This window comes from Lucilia cuprina, chromosome 2, assembly GCF_022045245.1.
Source record: "Lucilia cuprina isolate Lc7/37 chromosome 2, ASM2204524v1, whole genome shotgun sequence".
NCBI classification, from domain to species: domain Eukaryota; kingdom Metazoa; phylum Arthropoda; class Insecta; order Diptera; family Calliphoridae; genus Lucilia; species Lucilia cuprina.
In genome coordinates this window covers 58,796,447-58,816,038 of record NC_060950.1, presented here as the reverse complement: position 1 = coordinate 58,816,038, position 19,592 = coordinate 58,796,447, and the positions used below count along the sequence as shown (strand labels likewise).

Here is a 19,592-nt window from a genome sequence, read left to right as displayed (position 1 = left end):
TTTGTTCAATTTTAATTATTTAATAAATCAAAATGAAAGTGCTGAACTGAGATTAACTTAATTGGTTTTTGTTTATACAACATACATATGTATATGAAGTTTATATTTACATATTTGTCTAATTTACAATCGATGTTGTATCGTTGTAGTATTGTATGTCATAATAATTTTTCAAATAAAATTTTTTTAATAAAATTACGATTTACTACGATACAACCGTACAACACAAATTCTATTCTATAAAATTATTCTATATATAGAGATTTTTCACATAAACATTTTCTATATAAAGATAAATCTTTATAAGTAAAAGAGCAATGTTTGTTGACTTCTCCGAAATGTACCTGTAAAATCTTAAAACTGTCCGACAGATGGCGTCAATGTTTGAATTTTCACTCAGTTAAACTTTAACCGCTACAGGGCCCACCAGACGATCACACTTTACGTACGATAAGTCTAATGATAAAGTAAAATGAAATTCCATCCGTATAACAAAAAAGAGAATAAAAGTCATATGATTTATATTTTTTGAGTTTACACGATTGGTATAAAATAATAAAAAGTAAAATGGAAGCAGCTGTTTCATTTTTTATATGTATTTACATAAAAATACATCCCTGATCTAATGCGACTTGCTTGTTTTTTGAATCATTTCAAAAAATGAAGACAGTCATACGACTGTAAAATTTTCTCAAAGTGTGATGGTTTCATTACATCCGTACTCTTCCACACAAAATTTTGACAGATCATATTACTTGTGTGATCGTGTAAATCCGGCTTAAAGTGATTATTATTTTTTTCTTTAAAAATTTTCTGTAAGGAGGGAAATTTTTCGAATATTTTTATAAAAAGGATTTTTTTTGAAAAAACTTTCATAAACAAGAGAATTTTTTCGAAATTTTCTAAAAAAAATAAAATTATTATCAAAATTTTTCTAAAAATCAAAAAAGAAAAATTTCCAAAAAATTTTGTATAAAAAGAAATTTTCCTCAAATTTTTTTATATAAAGAAAAATTTTTTAAAGACTTTCTCCAAATAATCTATAAAAAGAAATTGTCCTAAAAAAATTTGTATAAAAGAGATTTTTTCAAAAATTTTATATAAAAAGAAAGCATTTTCCGCAAAATTTTCTTCAAAAAATTTTTAAAGGGAGACTATTTTAGAAAATAAAAGAGAATTTGTCAAGAATTTTTCAAAAATATTTATTTTAAAAACAAATTTTTTCATAAATGTTTTTTAAAAAATTTCAATTGTCTCCCAAAATTTTCTATAAAAATTATTTTTTTTCGAAAATATTCAATAAAAGGAGAATTTTTTCTAATATTTTTTATTAGAATAGAACATTTTCCTGATATTCTGTTTTCTATACAAACAGAATAAATAATAATATAAAAAAATTTCCAAAATTTTCTACTTTTCTAAATGTTATTATAATTTTCTATTAAAAATAATTTTGAGCAAAATTTTATAGAAAGATTTTCTTCAAAAATGTTCCGTAGAGAAATTTTTCATATATTTTTTCTCAAAAAAGTTTTCAGAAAGTTTTTCAAATATTTTTCGTAAAAAAGTTTTCAGAAAATTTTTCAAAAATTTTCTACAAAAAAAAAGAGAAAAATTTTCTATAAAAGAGAATTGTGTCGAACATTTTCCGTTTAGTTTGAGATAAAATAACATTTTGGAAAAAGTGCTTTCGGTAATAGGGTAGAAGGGGGACCATACGCCACTTTTTTTTTAGAGGCGGCCTCAAATTAAAACCACAATACATATTCTTAATTTTTTTCTTGGTTCGGATACATAGATATGTTGGCTTTAATTTTATTCCCTTCAATCTTTCCTAAGTCATCCTTATGTATACATTTTTTAAACTTTTCCGCACTGACCAAAAACGGCGATACCGCCCCATCCATGGGGTAAATTCGCCAAGGGGATGGGGCAGATTTATCATTAGTAAAATAAAAGAAAAAATTACAAAAATAAAAACTTATTTTGCTGTTTTATACTTTAATTTATTAAACAAAGTATAATAAACCAGATATTTATTGTTTATTTTACAAAACTTTACAAAAAAATGAAAAGAAATTATTACTGAATTTTTTTTTAACCAAATTTTGTTCTACATCACAAGCATTACATATATTTGACGCATGTGCCTCACGGGCAGTTCTGGGGTTTAGTTTAAATTTTTCGGTCTACAAATTATATTATTATTATTATTATCCCATCATATGTAAAGTAAATGTTTCATACACTCAGGGATGATAGATAATCGATTAACGAAAACAAAATTTGATAAAGCGATAAATTCGATTACTCAGTTTTCAATTTATTCGTTATTGGCAGATGTGCCCCTATGGCGAATGATCCCCCTTCTACCCTTTTGATTTAATAATGTCTTATTTTTATACCCTACACTTTAGTCTGGAGGTTATATTGGGTTTGAGCTGATGTTTGTTGATTTAGCTATGTCCGTCTGCCTGTCTGTCTGTCTGTCTGTCCGTCCATGTGAATCTTGTGTTCAAACGACAGGTCGCAATTTTGATGATAATATGATAACTTAGACGAAGCCTGTTTGAAAAGGTTTACACCAGTCTATTATTTCATCTAGACCCCATACAATTGAACCCGCCGAATAGGGCTTTTAAGTTCATAATTATGTTTAATATACTCATATCTCGACAAAAGGCTGCAAAACAAAGTTCTCTACTAGACTTGACGACCATCATTAATTCTATTATAATAGACCCTAGCCCCTTTGAAAGTCCCCCATCAGACTTTCACTTAAATGTCCCCAATTTTATTGAACAATAAACGGCTTAAGTATATATATCTGAGGCAGGGTACAATTCCACTTAAATGTTTTATTATGACAACTATCACTTTTTATTTTTATTTTTGTAAAAGGTGTAGGGTATTATATGGTCGGCCTCGCCCGACTCTCATTTCTTACTTGTTAAAAACACGCAATGAATTCGTTTCATTTATTACCGATTATATTGGTCATTAATTCTAATACAAAACTTACCTTTTTTTATTGCCAAATCAAAATGAAACTATTTCAGCAAATCTTCAACATTAATATTGAAATTCTGCAAAGAAATTAAAGGATTTTTTTTATGTTAGAAAAATGTTCAATCAATAAATAAGAGTATAAGAGGTCGATGTGTATTTAATTTTAATTTGTAAAGCTCAACATGCTTACTTTTATGTTTCCAGGTTTAACATTATAGAAAACACAATAAGTTCCTTTTAAAGAACAAAGAAAGACCAAAAAGTCCCAATTTACAGTACATACACACTGACAGACAGACAGACAGACAGACGGACAGACGGGCATATCTAAATCAACACCGCTACAAACGAAAAGTAAAGAGTATATAAATGCTTCATTAGAGAAATTGCTTAAAACCCCATTTCAGCTTACTGCACTTTAATGTCTAACCATATCATTAGTATACAATTTAGTTGAAACAATGAATTGCAACATTTTACTTTTTATTGGACAAAACAAAAGAAAACACAACTTCGAAATCTCTCTTATAAGAATAAAATTAAGTTTATTTAACTTAAAATAAATATCCTTAACACTAAACAAACTGTCTCTTACAGCATTCGACTGATAGAAATAACAAAGACTTGCATAGAGTAAAATCACTGTCAGTTTCTTTCTTTTTCCAAAATGACCAAACACCCGCCTGTTAAGTGTGTGCAAATTTAATGTCAAGTGTTAATGTACCCCCAAAATGTTGGTTGTTGGTGTTTTCCTTTTTTTCTCTTAAAAGAAAGAAAACAACTTGTAACTTAGGAAATGGAAGTGGATGTGGATGTGGGATTGAAAAATTGTTTGGGGGGAAAAAAGTCTACCTAGAAAAGTGAATAAATTTTCTTGCGTAAAAAGGAAGTTGAAGACATTAAGTTTAAGTTTGGTAAATCCACAACATTTTCTCAACTAGAACTATAGCAACTGAACTACTAGAGCTAACATACATACATTTGATGAATAGGAAAACATATGTACATGTAACCAACCAACTTACATACCAAACTCACCAAACCAACAGTTAGTTGCATTTTACAAATGCCATTATACTAACAAAAAGGGTGTGGAAATTTTAACTGTTGAAAAGTTTTTAGTTTAACGTCAATTAGAAGCACAAACTATTTGAAGTACATAGTTGTGTGTGTATGTGTGTGTAAAATCATCAACCCAGGCATGGTAGGATTTTGTAACAGGAGTGGAAAATTTAATACTAAAGTACTAATCTCTCTATGGTCTATCATCTAGTTTTTAGTCTGGACTATAGTCTGGTCTATAGTCTAGTCTATAGTTTAGTCTAGTCTATAGTCTATAGTCTAGCCCATAGTCTATAGTCTAGTCTATTGTCTAATCTATAGTATAGTCTATAGTCTAGTCTAGTCTAGTCTATAGTCTATAGTCTAGTCTATAGTCTAGTCTATAGTCTAGTCTATAGTCTAGTCTATAGTCTAGTCTATAGTCTAGTCTATAGTCTAGTCTATAGTCTAGTCTATAGTCTAGTCTATAGTCTAGTCTATAGTCTAGTCTATAGTCTAGTCTATAGTCTAGTTTATAGTCTAGTCTATAGTCTAGTCTACAGTATATAGTCTAGTCTATAGTCTAGTCTATAGTCTAGTCCATAGTCTAGTCTATAGTCTAGTCTATGTTCTGGTCTATGTTCTGGGCTATGTTCTAATCTATATTCTAGTCTATATTTTAGTCTATAGTCTAGTCTAAAGTCTAGTCTATAGTCTAGTATAGAGTCCTCTCTGTAGTCTATTCTATAGTCTAGTCTGTAGTCTACTCTGTAGTCTATTCTATAGTCTAGTCTAACGTCTGCCCTTTTTCAAACTTTAAATTTCCCATGTCTGTGTTGTGCAATCATTCAGCTACAGTCAATGTGTATTGGGTGGGTATGACAGACACACACTCCCAAACATATCAACTTTGTCACATAGAAATTATTGAAAAGTTTTTTGTTTTTGTTTTTCTATTTTTATTTATTTTATGTTTTAGTAGATGAAAACATACTGTTCTTTCTAGCAAGTATATTTGTAAGTACTTAGAGAAGTGTATAAAATTCTACAAAATAATTTGGTTATTTTTAGTAGATTGGACATGAAATTGATTGATCCTAGTAATGCTACTAACAAAGATTTTCGGAACAAATTTAATTGGCAAAAGTTTATAAGAATTTTTGCTTAAAGGGCAATATACTATATAATACATATAATAAACTTTGCTAAAGGGAGTAAAACTTTTGGTGTCAATTTAATGTAAAAATATTGTTTAAGTCTTTTTACAGTTTTGAGGTATGAGCAGTGAATATGTATGTTGGTTTTAAAAGAATAAGTATTTTATTAAATTTGCATTTAAAGTATGTTAAAATCTTTGTTTGAATGGGAAACATCCTATCCTGTGTTAATATCAACCTCACGCACTTTTGAAAAAGCTAAATCGGGGTAGGATATTCTTAAAATTTTTTATTCAATACCTACTTTTACTGTGCGCCTGGTGGCGATTTTGTCAGAACCAACTCCAAGATCGGACGTTATGGTCTAATAATATGAATGAAAACCAATATTGACGGAATTTCATCTCGGACAATAATACGAACATAGAATTTACATACTATTTTGGATACCTCATTATGTAAGGAATTTACCGTCTAGCAGCAGTCGTTCGTTATTGGATGTATGCAACAAACTGTGTATGGTCGGCCTCGCCCATCTATAACTTATTGTGTTTCAAGAAGTTTTATAGGATTCTATTCTCCCATATTTATACCCTACAACACTATAGTGGGGAGGGTATTATAAGTTTGTGCAGATGTTTGTAACATATAAAAAAATTGGTCCAATACACACCTTTAAGTATACCGATCGATTCAGAATCATTTTTTGAGTCGATTAAGACATGTCCGTCCGTCTGTCCGGCTGGCTGTCCATGTAAACCTTGTGCGCAAGGTAAAGGACGAAATTTTCAAGATAATTTGATGAAATTTGGACCAAGCATGTTTTGGCACAGGGACGAAGCCTATTGAAAATGATTGAAATCGGTCCATTATTTCACCTAGCCCCCATACAACCGTACCACCCGATTTGAACTTTTTATGCCATAATTACGTCAAATATTCTATTATCTCTCTAAAAATCCTATAACATGGACTTATGCCTTAGTATTTGTGGTCCTTTTACAAACACACAATGCCGTCATGGTAGCCATGATGACTTCTTTTACATAACAACATTTAAATATATTCCTCTTTCTCTGATTGCTATTTATACGAAGAAGAAGGAGTAAAGTATAAGATCCATTTTAACATTAAGATCTATCCATGAGCTATTGATTTCGATAGGCGTTATCAGTTTTTGAGATAACGATTCAAGGTGGATAGATGTTAAAACTTCTACAATATCGTGAGCATACCGAACAGTTAAAGCAGAGAGAGAGAGAGAGAGTTCAATTTAACCAGAAGATCATTTATGGTTTAAACTTCCAGAGAAGATTAAGAGTAGAATTTCTATATGATTAGCATTAGTCTCTTTTGAGGGAGTGCGTGATAGTTGTGCAAGTTCTAAATAGAAGGAAGATCAATATCTATTTACATATTGCGCCACACACCCCTTTCATTACCAATTTTTTATAACTTAATTATCATTGTTGAAACTAATAATTACTTGCACATTTATTAATTACTTTATTATACAAAATTTTTATGACAACTTTACACTACATCAGTCCGTTAAATTTAATGCATTATTACTTTTTACACTATGTAAATACTACTTAACATAAATACCGCTTCAGCTCATTTTATTAATATTTCATTTTATCACATTATAACTATTTATTCTATGCAAATATTATTTTATACAGGAATAAAAAAAAGAGGCAAATAAAATTTCTACTTCATCTCACACTTCAGTATAATCCAAAGCCATCCATACTTCTTTCCGAACTAAACTGCTGCAGCTAACATTATTGCTTAACTTGTTGCTTGCTGCCTTTTATCCTGACTAAATGATGACTAAAAATCGCATTAATTTACAAATTTCTACTTCATTTTTATGAGTTGACCAACTTTTTTTTTGCATTTTCTTCTCCAGCATTATCATATTTTATCTAGTACCATTTTCACATAAAATGATTAATCAACAACAACAGAGACAGCGTAGTTTGTTGCACTTTTTATGCGCAGTTTAGTGGCAACAAAAAAAAAAAAGGGAAAATCTTTAACTGAACACTGCTTAAATAACAGATTTACTTTATAATAAATTTATAAATTAATGTTGAACAATGTGAAAAATAAAAATGAAAATAAAGCGAGAAAAGTTTCGTAATTTAAATTATGACTTTGGAAAAAGTGCTCATTAATTACACATGTTTTAATTACCAATTTAAATAAAAAAACCGAAAATAGTACAAAACCAACAGCAAGAGTAGCATATAGCTGTAGCAGCAGCAGTAGCAAAGAAAATATGTATATAAAGTTGAAAAATAAATGAACAAATGAATGAATGAATGTGAGCTGTTTTTTTAACACTAATTTCTCTATTTTCATATTTTATTTTCAGCTCATATCTATCGAAGAAAATAAAAAGCAGCAGTAGCAGCTCACAGACTTAAAGTTAACATTAATATTTTTACTATATTCAGCATTATGAAAAGTTTCAAAAAACTTTTATTTTTTTTATTTTTTTTCCATTTTCTTGTTACTCGGTCCAACACTACTACTACAACTACTGACATTAACTTTTGTAATTTGCACACCAGCCTGGCAAGAAAGAGTAACATCATCACATCGGTTGCAAGTTTTTAAAAGAATTAACTTTTTTCACAAACATTTATATTTGTATGTTTTGGTAGAGAAAATAGTTTTTTTTTTTTGAAAAGTGTCCATTTAGTTTTGTAATGGCAAATGAATGTTTGTTACAAGTTATTAAGGATACTATGAGCATCAATTACTGAATAAATATGTAGAATGTACTATTCAATAATGCTTTATCCTAATTTGACAATGAAGATCGAGTTTTAATGATTTTCTTTCATTAAGGAAAGATTGTACAATCTAAGGATTGCATTAACAAAAGCATCTAAAACTGAATTGAGTTCATACGACTAAGCAAATTGACTAAGCTAAGGACGACTCAACGAATGGCAATTTTTACATAAATAATACCGGTCCATGCTTAGGAATTGGAGTTTTCTACTCTCTGACTGTTGCGGGAATATCCGGACATATTCAGATAATATCTGAAGCTATCCCCAACAATAAACTCAATGAAGATCAAGGTTTAATAATAGTTCTTTATTAAGGAAAGATTGTACAATCTAATCCAAAGGCATCTAAGACAGAGTTGAGATTATCCGACTAAGCAAATTGGTGTCTTTTATTTGAGCACAGAGTAAGCTATGGACGACTTAACAAATAGCAAGTTTTACATAAATGAAACGCGTCCGTGCTTAGAAACTTATGTTTTCTAATCTCTGAATATTTTGAGATATTACCAATATTTAGATAATATCTGAAGCCATCCCTGACAATAAACTCAACAACACTGCCGGTCACCACACTACTCGCCCCACCAGAGATACAAGCCGATGTAAAATTATAAGCGGCGGCTTATCATAGAAAATATCGGCGGCGGCTAAATTTTCGGCTCAATTTAAACTTTTCTTCAGAAATTGACCTAAATAAACGCTTATTTATTTTAAAAATCTTTGTATAATAGTCTGTTATATAGAAACCTGCTCTATATAAGTTTTTTTTTTCTGCAGAGAAATGAACATTTATAGTAGTTTTCACAATTTTGATATTAGCACAATATTGTGTGGCAACACTTTTAAATTTGCAATAATAATTTAAAATAATGGCAACTCCGTTCAAATTGGTGAATTTATTTTACGAAATACATGTGTGATTCCAATCTTTATCAGCGGCTACGTTTAAGCTGGCTTAGCTTTTGAGCCGAAAAATGACGGCGGCGGCTTGAAAAATATTACCGGCAGCCAGCCGCCACCGATTTAAGCCGTTTCGGCTTGTATCTCTGCGAAATACAAGGCGAGAGGTCGCAAATTGGCTGTGGCTAGCCGCTGGTAATATTTTGCAAACCGCGGCGCCGTTGACTTATTTCGTCACAAAAGCTAAGCCGGCCTAAATGTAGCCGCTGATGAAGAATCGTATGTATTTCAGAAAATAATTTCATCAATTTATGGATAACACATGAATACAGCACCGAACTAATTCCTAATTATTAATTACACCGTGCATCAATAGTTAAAAGAAGATTCTCTTTAATCAGAACCTAAACCCGAAGGTATCTGTTCAATGACTACTACAATTCGAAACAATAACTTGTGGTCCAGCGGTTACCATGGTAACGGCAAGACTAGTTTTTCTGGTCACAACGAAATGTCTTCTTCAGATTATAATTGATAGCTATTCGAGTAGAGGAAATGGAAGCACATAAATACCTTGTAAGTCAACGATTTTAGTTGTACCAGAGAGGTTTGTTTTCTCTGCTCAGATCCAAGTTAAATATCTGCATCACCTTTTTGGTTTACATACAATCCATATCTACATCAATCGACATTCAATTGTATTGCTTTAGAGAATCTTAAGTTTAAGTATTGCTTTAGATCGGTATGCACCAGGAAACCTAATGAAGATTAAGTTAATGAGAGAATATTTCCGATTTTGAACCTTCAGTAAGGATGCAGCATATATTGTGTTAATCGGTGGTATAAGGTTCACACCTAAACAATATGTTGTCGATGTTCTAATTCTGATATATTGCTGCATTTAAAATTAAAGAAAAAGCTTAACTGAGATTAAACTTATTTTCCAGTTAGTGCCATTTTTGGAAACTGAATTCAATTTCCATTTTTGAAATCAGGTTGTGCCAATCGATGTTCAACAATATGTTTGTCAGTGTTCTAATATAACATATAATCGAATATGTTGGCGCCAAAGATTATCTGATGGGAATCTGTTCATATTAGAAGGTTCTACACATACACCAGATGGGAATGAATCTCGTAACGAAAACAGAAATTTTGATCTATTGAAACCAGATCTTGCACAAGTCGAACATGATCTAATCTTTTGTTACACGGTAGGCACTAAACGGCTCTGGAGATCTACATTAAAAAATCGAAAAAATGAGATATACATTAGTCTCTATAACGACAACATTAACTTTCGATCGTCAGCAAGATTAAGGCGATATTAGCTATTATATATAAGAATATATAAAACTGTAATAGACTCATAACTAAAGTGTTTCCCAATGATATCAGGCCAATCAGGCATAAAATTCGCTGTTAATCGTCGATTGGACCTGATGAGATAATAGATAGAAGGAAAACGTAGTTCAAAGAGCGAATGTATGATAAAAAGAGAAGAGAGTTTAAGGGAGTTAAAAAATTTAAATCATGGATGAGAGAATTCCACATGTATGTTACGTAATCTAAACTAATGTGATTATGTATGTTACGTACGTAATCTAATAGAGCACGCAGAGAGAAAGGTGAATCGCTAAAACACTTTCTTTGTCACTTCCCCTAGAATATAGATTGGTCAGAACGAAACTACTTTATTAGATTTATAGGTATCCATGTAGAGAAAATACAAGATCACCTTTCTGGATTGCATACAACTATATTCACATCAATTCTAAAAACTTAAATTCAGAAAACTGAATTTCTGAGCTAAGGACTATAATTCATTTAGTAGATCTGTAATGACATGACATAAACCTGTTTCTTTTTTCGCCGCAAATTAGTTCATAACTGGCCCTTTAAGTGTATTTTATCTAATGTAATAACTATACAGCCTTTTTACAACCTTATCGAACGTTCTGAGTTGATTACTTCAGTCAATTTTTGAAAATAATTTGATGAATAATGCTGCCCCGCATAAGGATGACCCTTAGGCCTATCATTCGTTTTCAACGATGGTACGAAACATAGGTCCCTGTTAAAAAATATGTTTTTTATATTTCTCGTTAGTTCATGAACTCTCATCAATTGAGAGCTTTTTCTATATGAGATTATTAACAAGACTTTTACCCTCTCATGTACCTATATATGTATGTATCTATCGAAAATATAATACATCCTTAGAGAATTTACACTTCTTGAAATCAATAATCAATCCTATTGTGAATATATATAGTTGTATATTATAGTAATAAAGTATTAAAGAGTTTGATATATGTATACAATATCATAAGTACAAAAAAAAACTTTACATTTTAAATGATTTATTGATCCTATGAAATAAAATTTTCATCTGACATGACTGACTTTGATTGACAAGGTATTATGTTTGAAAATAAGGGTTTAAACTGAAAGCTTTGAAGTGAGTTGTATATCAATTTAACACTCTTGAAACGTCAATAGAATATATGCACCTTTTAGACTTTAATATGATTTTGGAGATTTGACAATAGTTTTACTATGAGTAATATATACGGTAATGTTGAGAGTCAGATTGATTTAATGTATAAAATCATTATCGATATTATATGAAATATATAGAAAATGGCAACTAAAGGTAAACTTTTAAACTTTTAAAAAATACTGATATCAACTATGATTCTAACTACAAACTTTGAATATATGATTTAGATAATTGGACTGCTTCTCTAGATAATTGGCTACAGCGACCACTCTTGGTATTGATAACGACCACTCATTACTAGGTAATGTATCAAATAACTAAATTATCTAAATTATTCATTACCAAAATTTGAAGTTTTTTGCTGGATATTTTGAATTCTTCTCTTGATACTCCTACATTTGGCAACTAATACATTATAGTTTTTGGAAAAATTACCACTTGAAGTCCTCTTAACGAAGTAATCCTTTTAAAACTCTTTTTGGAACAAAAAAAGTAGTTTATAGTTATATACTTATTTCCAAATAATATTTTCTTTCCAACTGGGTACTTTTGTGCAATGAGAAAGAATGAACAAAATACAAATAATGGAAAACAAAAAAGAAAAAGTCAGTAAACTAAAGTTTCGTAAAATTTTTGTTCACCCACAATCACCTTTTATAGAACTACAGCTATATATACCTTTGCCAGCCTAGTAATCTGTAGTGGGTTTTGTGGTTCTTATTTTTGTTATTATTATTTATACATATTTACTTGGTAACAATTTTTAGTTTTATTTTGTATTTTTTTTCAAAAGCCGACGACCACTTGAATAAAACTGAAAAAATAAAGATGAAGAAAACTTGAACAATTTATTGGAACCCTAAAATCATACTACGTTAAAGTTTTGCTGTGGTTAAGTTTTTAAAGTGTTTACATGGAAGGGCATTTGAAGTTGTGAGGTATAAGCGGTAAGCAAATATAAACTGTAAGTTATTACTTTGGAGGAGCTTTATTAAAAAAGGTAGAATTAAAGCATCTGATTTATAACAAGGTATGATGATTATAGACTGCACTGTAGAATGATCAATAGTCTGGTTTTCCCCTTAGGCGATACACTTAATTACTATAGAATCGATTATAGTTTGTATTACATACTGTAATCAACACATCAGACTCGGCTATAGTATAGAGTCTGGTCTATATAATCGACTATAGTCAGTACCATACAGACTTGACTAATGTTTGTACTATCTCAGGAAAAACTTTACTTACCCGGTAAGCAGGCAAGTAATATTGAAGCAAGTACTTACTTTTGGGGTAAATAACTAGATATTTTTGTTCGACGAGGTTTAAAAAATAACTGGTTACAAAACCCAACTTTCCAAACCTGGCTCTACAGCTTTTTATACCCTTCACCTTCGTGAGAAGGGTATAAATAAGTTTGTCATTCCGTTTGTAATTTCTATAATATAATTTTCCGACCCTATAAAGTATATATATTCTGGATCCTTACAGAAAGCGGAGTCGATTAAGCCATATCCGTCTGTCTGTCTGTTTGTCTGTCTGTTGAAATCAGTTTTTAGAGGTCCCCAGATATCGGCGAGATCCGAATCTTCAATAATTCAGTTAGACATGCTTTCGATAAGATCGCTATTTATAATCAGCAAAATGTTTGGATGCTGTTCTGTTCTCTCGAAGGTGAAGGGTATAAGAAGAACAAGGAGATAAAGCAGTAATATGTTGGTAATAAAGCTCATATTTGTTTGAGGGTGGTAATACAGTTTAACGGTGGTAGTACAGTATAATATTTACTGTATTTCTTTCTGCTACAGTTTATATTTGTTTGTGTGTATGTTATGTGTGACATGTGTGAAGAGATACAAAATAAATAAAAAATTGTTTTTTAAAACATATTTGGTGAAGGTTATATAAGAATATAGAAATATTACTTGTTTTGAATAAATTAGTCTTTAAATTTAAAAATATTTTGCTGGGATAGTCTCATTCATAGTCTGCACTGAAATATAGTGAGAATTATAGTGTAGACTATAGACTTGTTCTAATCAATCAAGGCCCGATTGTATTCCTTCTGATTTGATGTAGTATAAATCCTCCTATCCTTGATGAAAGACCCCATCTTGGTGTCATTGAAAACCCGGGGAAAAGAGGTGCTTCCAATACATCTAGTCTGAAGGGACTATAAACTGGTATGGATCAAATGTATCGTCGGCTATTTCTTGTAATGATTTGACATATGGTCGAACTAGAGAACTACATATACTGGTACAACGGGTGTCCAGTTGTCTGCAAAACTTTGCCCTGGATGGTCATTTGGTTGAGGTTCTTTCGTAGTTCTACGTAGTGGCAGTGGTGTTGTGCATTGAATGGATAAAATGTGTTACAATTTTGAATTTTCCTTCCTTGTCCAGGTATGTTCAGAGAAAACTCTGTAAATTCCAAACTTACCACAGTAATCCATCAAGAAGTAATCTTGATGGATTAGTACTTCGATTGGTTACTTCTCTAGATGGTGTTGCCGACTCAACAGAGGCCATTCCATATGTCTGGTTGTAAACGGAACTGATGTGTTTCTATCTCAGAAAATAAGCAACGGGACAACAATGGTCAGAGATTAGTTAGCTCAAGTACTTAAGCAAAGTGCACATATACTGGACCGCAAATTCTATATACGTAAATTGCTATTTGGGTGTTAGATACACAATAAGGCGTTGGTCATAAAAGCTCACCCATAAGTTGAAAAAGACCCTTGTGAAATAAGGCCAAAACGCCAGATGTTCAAATAAGGCACTTCAATATTGCTAGACCTATAGACTCGACTATAGTTCCCACTATAGACTGGGATTACAGACTTATAGTCTTAATTGTAGATTTTACTATAATCTTGGCTCTACTATAGCTGAGACTATAGACTCGACTATTGTCTTGGAAATTAACTCTTCAATAACCTGGATTACAGACTAAACTATAGTAAAAACTATATACTCGTCTATATTTTGTATTATAGACTAAACTACTGGTTTGTTTATTGATTGTACTGTACTATACTGTACTATACTCGAGACTATAGATACGACTATAGTCTGGACTGTAGACTACAATATAGTCATAGTTCAGACTAGTTCAAACTTGACTATAGTAGGGTATATAAAATCCACTACAGTCTGGACTATAAACTCGAATAAGGTTTGGATTTAAGTCTGGTCTGTTGTCTGTACAGTAGACTCGACACGAATATAGTCTGCTTTATGCAGTGTAGACACTACTAAAAGCTACACTATAGACTGAACCGTTTATGGGAATCTAAAATGGAATATAAACTAGAATACCGACTGTACCTCAATTTTCAAAATTTAACAAATTTCAAATTCCATTATATTATCCCAAAATTTCTTCCTTATCGCTTTAATATGTGAATTTGAATTTCAAACATAAAAATCCTTTTTCTCAAATAAAAGAGAAAGCTAATACTTATATCCAAACAGTGATATGCTATTTACAAAAGCAATTGGCTTAAATCTTTGACAGCTATAGCCATATCAATTTGTATATATGTATGTGCTATGCAGAAAAATACACATACATATGTATGTGATACAACTGTATGTATGTGTATATAGTTTTCCTTCTTTTAAACCTACAAATACCATAACAATAGCAGTAAATCTTAAACATAAATTTGACTTTTGAATTGAAACAATTACCAAGAAAAGAAAAAAATACGATTTCTTTTTATGCAACTTGTAGTTTAAAACAAGTTTTTTTTCAAGAAAAGGCTGTTTCAATTGCAGTGCACATGATGACGTTGATACATATTTGTTTTGATAGGGAGGTTAGTGGATGGGTTGGAAATAACTTTGTGAGGTTTTGAAGGTTTATTTGTGCTAAAACCCATAATGCAAATATTTCTGCCTTCATGATGCACAAAGTATATATGTATGTATGTATAACGATAATAACAACTTTTTCCTTTCACTTAACAAGTTAAAGCATCAGGCGGAGAAAAACACAAACTTAGATGATGATTTTTCTTCCCCTTCTCTCAAGTGTTGCTTGTATTTTGTAGTTTTGATGTTTATTTTTTTTCGCTCAACTTCTATATCCTTTGTTCATAAAAATGTATAAATTTTTATTTCTTTTTCCTCTAAAGACTTTGAGAAAAATAAGCACAACTACTATAAGAAGAAAAACAAAGCAGAAAAAAAACTATACAAAATGTAAATAAAACTGAAAATCGTTAAAAAAAAGTAGAAAAGAACACAATTGCAAATCCTAAGAAGAAAATAAAGAAAATCTTTAGAGCTGAAATAAGTAATATAAAAAATATTATACAAATTTATGGTAAAAATGTAACAATTGTTACATTCTTGTTTGTCGAACAGGTGTCCCTGGTAGTATAAGGAATCAATGAAACATTAAGAGGTTTACTTGAAAGAGATTTTGTCAAATATTTCTTAAGCATAACAAATACAAAAGGCTTCTCGTGGATTCAAAGAGTTATTTCATATAAAAGTTTTCTTTTAGTAAAAACTGCTTATTTGATTAAAGAAAGCCTTTGATGTAAAATTTTAAGCTTTTTTAATTAAATAAGTTGTTGGTTAGTTAGCTAGGTAGATATTTAGTAAGTTAGTAAGATAGTAAGTTAGTAAGATAGTAAGTTAGTAAATTAGTAAGTTAGTAAGTTAGTAAGTTAGTAAGTTAGTAAGTTAGTAAGTTAGTAAGTTAGTAAGTTAGTAAGTTAGTAAGTTAGTAAGTTAGTAAGTTAGTAAGTTAGTAAGTTAGTAAGTTAGTAAGTTAGTAAGTTAGTAAGTTAGTAAGTTAGTAAGTTAGTAAGTTAGTAAGTTAGTAAGTTAGTAAGTTAGTAAGTTAGTAAGTTAGTAAGTTAGTAAGGTAGTAAGTTAGTAAGTCAGTAAGTCAGTAAGTTAGTAATTTAGTAAGTTAGTAAGTTAGTAAGTTAGTTAGTTAGTAAGTTAGTTAGTTAATTAGTTAGTTAGGAAAGGTATTCGCTATCCTTTACCTCCGATGGGTAGCAAACCAGTGATGTGGTACCCTAGTATAACAACTACTAAGAACTCCAATTGCATACCTCATCCTTAAAGGATCCACTATATTGATGCAATATTCAAATAATATGTAAAATTATGAGCAAATATGGAAGTGTGTGTGACTCTGTTTGCATGTTTATGTATTTTACGAGGATTGCAAAATATGTTCATTGCTCCCTTTTTTATTCCACATCTTACACAACTTCCCAACTGTTATATTTGTTTGTTTGTGTGTGTATGTTTGTGTCTCCAGGATCTTTTTGTTTTTTTTTTTGTATTTTACTGCATCATTCAGAAAATGTGTTTGTGCACTCAAGAGTAAAAAGTTTTGGTCGGTTAGTTGGAGTATTGTTCGAGAGTGTTACGATTCTTTATTCTATGAATAGAAATAGACCGACTAAAAGATATACACACACACACACACAGGCAGACATAAGCAAATCTAAAAGAACAACATTAAATGAGGAAAAAAAGTCGAAAGTGTTAAATAGAAAGAAGATGAAAAAGAAGCGTCAAAGTTTTGATTATGGCAACACGGCAGTTTCTGATCATCACATACATATACATATGTAATTTATAATAGGTGTTATGCATGTGTAGAAATTTGCGGTTGCAAGTAGTAATAGTCTATGTCTCTAAATTATATTTCTATATATAATTTTATAATCTGTACGATAGATTTGGTTAAAGTATGGACTATAAACTGGGTTATATTTTGCATTTTAAACTCGTCTATAGCTTGGATTATATATTTGACTATATTCTGTACTATTGACTTTATTATAGTCTGGACGATAGATTTGTCTAAAGTCTGATTTGACTATATATTTGACTATAGTATGGGCTATAAATTTGACTATAGTCTGGGCTAAAGTATGAACTTAAAACTATACATCGTTCGGGGCTATAGACTTTACTATAGTTTGGAATATATATAGACATGACTATAGTATGGAATATAGTCTGGACTATAGAATATTACTGATAATCTGAAACATAGATAAGACTTTAATTGGGTTTTTGAATTATAAACTAGTTTGAATTTTTAAAAATTTTGTATTGTAGAATTAGTTCATTAGTGTCGACTTACGTGTTTATCGTTTATAACCATAACAATGTGTACTCGAGTGTGAGAGTTTGAGAAAGTTTACATTTAAAGTTTTAACTATACTTTATGTATGAGTGCACAAATTTTGTTTGTGTTTGTAACAGGTGAATGGAGTTTCTTAATATTTCAATTTTTTTGCTGTTTTTGTTGTTAAGAGGTGTCATAAAATATAATTTGAGTTTTAGAAATATTTGTATAAGTCGTTTTAGCATAATGAGTTCTTGTTTGGTTTCTTGTGTGAAAAAAATATTATAAAACTTTGAAATTTATGAAATATAAAATATTTTCGAATTTAACAATAAAGATATTTATAGTAAAAACTTCAATTTAAAGATTTATGAACTTATACTAAAGTATTAGGAAATTGTATTGCTTAATCAAACTTCTCAATGTAATTGATAAGTTTTTAATAGATTTTGTATACACTCCTTTATGATTTGTAAATATGCCCATGGCTGTTTTCTATATATAACCATCATGTCAATATTATATAATATTTGTACAAAATATGAATATTTTATTTTTATATATTTACATATACATATAAATTCATAAGAAAATATGTTTTCTTAAATAAATACCACTACATACGTACATTCCTTAATGAAATGTAAATATTTCAGGCTGAATTAAATATTAAGTTAAAATTACAACATTCTTGTGTAATTTTTTTGTAGAAAATTTCTTCACAGACTATAAAACTTAAAGGAAAATAAATGTTTTGTCAAATATTTATTTAGGATAATTGTCCTGTTTTTTGAAGTGATGTACGATGACAGTTGCAGAAAATTGAGACACAATAAAAGCAACAGTAACAAAAACTTCAAAACGGTTACTTAAATAACAAAAAGACTAAAATTTAAAATGTTTGAAAAAAAAACTGAAATAAGAAAAGTTAAAATAAGAATAAAATAGAATAGCATAGCATATGATAGCTTGACATTTTTCTCCCTTAGTTTAAACAACTAATGAGAAAAAACAATTCAGAAAAGCTGATTGCTATTATTGAAGTGAATTTATTTAAAAGTCCTTGAAATTTCAAGAATTTTCCTAATTCAATTTTATCAACCTTTACGCCCTTTACAAATCCAATTTCAAAGTCCTGTTATTATACGTTTGTGCTTTTAGTTTCAATTTGTTATCATTCTACTTTAAAAATTAGAAAAGAAACACAAAAAATAACTTCAACTAAATAAAAAGTAAATAACTTAGGAATGTAATTTTGTAGGTGTAGATACATACAAACATACTTAGACGTGTGTGTATTTGTTAAACTTCAGCACAAAATATATAAATAAATAAAAAAAAAGAAGATAAAAAATTAGGTAAAAAAGGATGTAAAACAGGAAAATGAGAAAAAAAGATATATATGCTTTACAGATAACATGCAACAACGCCAAATTGTGCTTAAAATAGTGGCAAGTAATTTAACTGAAAGTGACAGAAACCATAACATCCATGATATCAAATACCAAATCACATTCATTGATGATGTAGTACATAAGAGCAATGGCTGAGACTTGTACAAGTACTTGTAGCAACACAGACATACATATTTATGTATTTTTAGTATTTATCATATACATTCATCTCTTACATCTCTTGAAAATATATCCAAAACATCGAATAAAATGAGACAGACGAACACTAAGTTTTGAATATTTATAGGCAGAGAGTGCAAGGAGTTAATTCATTTTTCAAACTGTTGAAAATAAGTGAAGGTAAGTAACTAATAATGAGGTTTGCATTTGAAGAAATCAATTTTGAAAATGTGCCTCTTAAAGCTTAGTAGTTCTGTGTACTAAATGGAAGGTGATTGGTAGAATACCCAGAAGAGGTAGGAGGCCAAATAACTAACTTACTAAGTAACTAAATAACTAACTAACTAACTAACTAACTAACTAACTTACTAAGTAACTTACTAACTAACTAACTAACTAACTAACTAACTAACTAACTAACTAACTAAATAACTAACTAACTAACTAACTAACTAACTAACTAACTAACTAACTAACTAAC

At 30.0% G+C, this 19,592-nt stretch overlaps 1 protein-coding gene across 2 annotated transcripts in view; it reads right to left on the bottom strand.

Moving 5' to 3' along the window:
• Positions 1 to 19,592, bottom strand: part of LOC124420086 (ecdysone-induced protein 74EF-like) — a 185,198-nt gene that overhangs the window by 26,627 nt on the left and 138,979 nt on the right. For both annotated transcript variants that reach the window (XR_006941021.1, XR_006941020.1), the window contains one exon: positions 3,023 to 3,086. The gene's annotated coding sequence lies outside the window, so the exon portion shown is untranslated. The remainder of the gene's footprint in view (positions 1 to 3,022; positions 3,087 to 19,592) is intronic.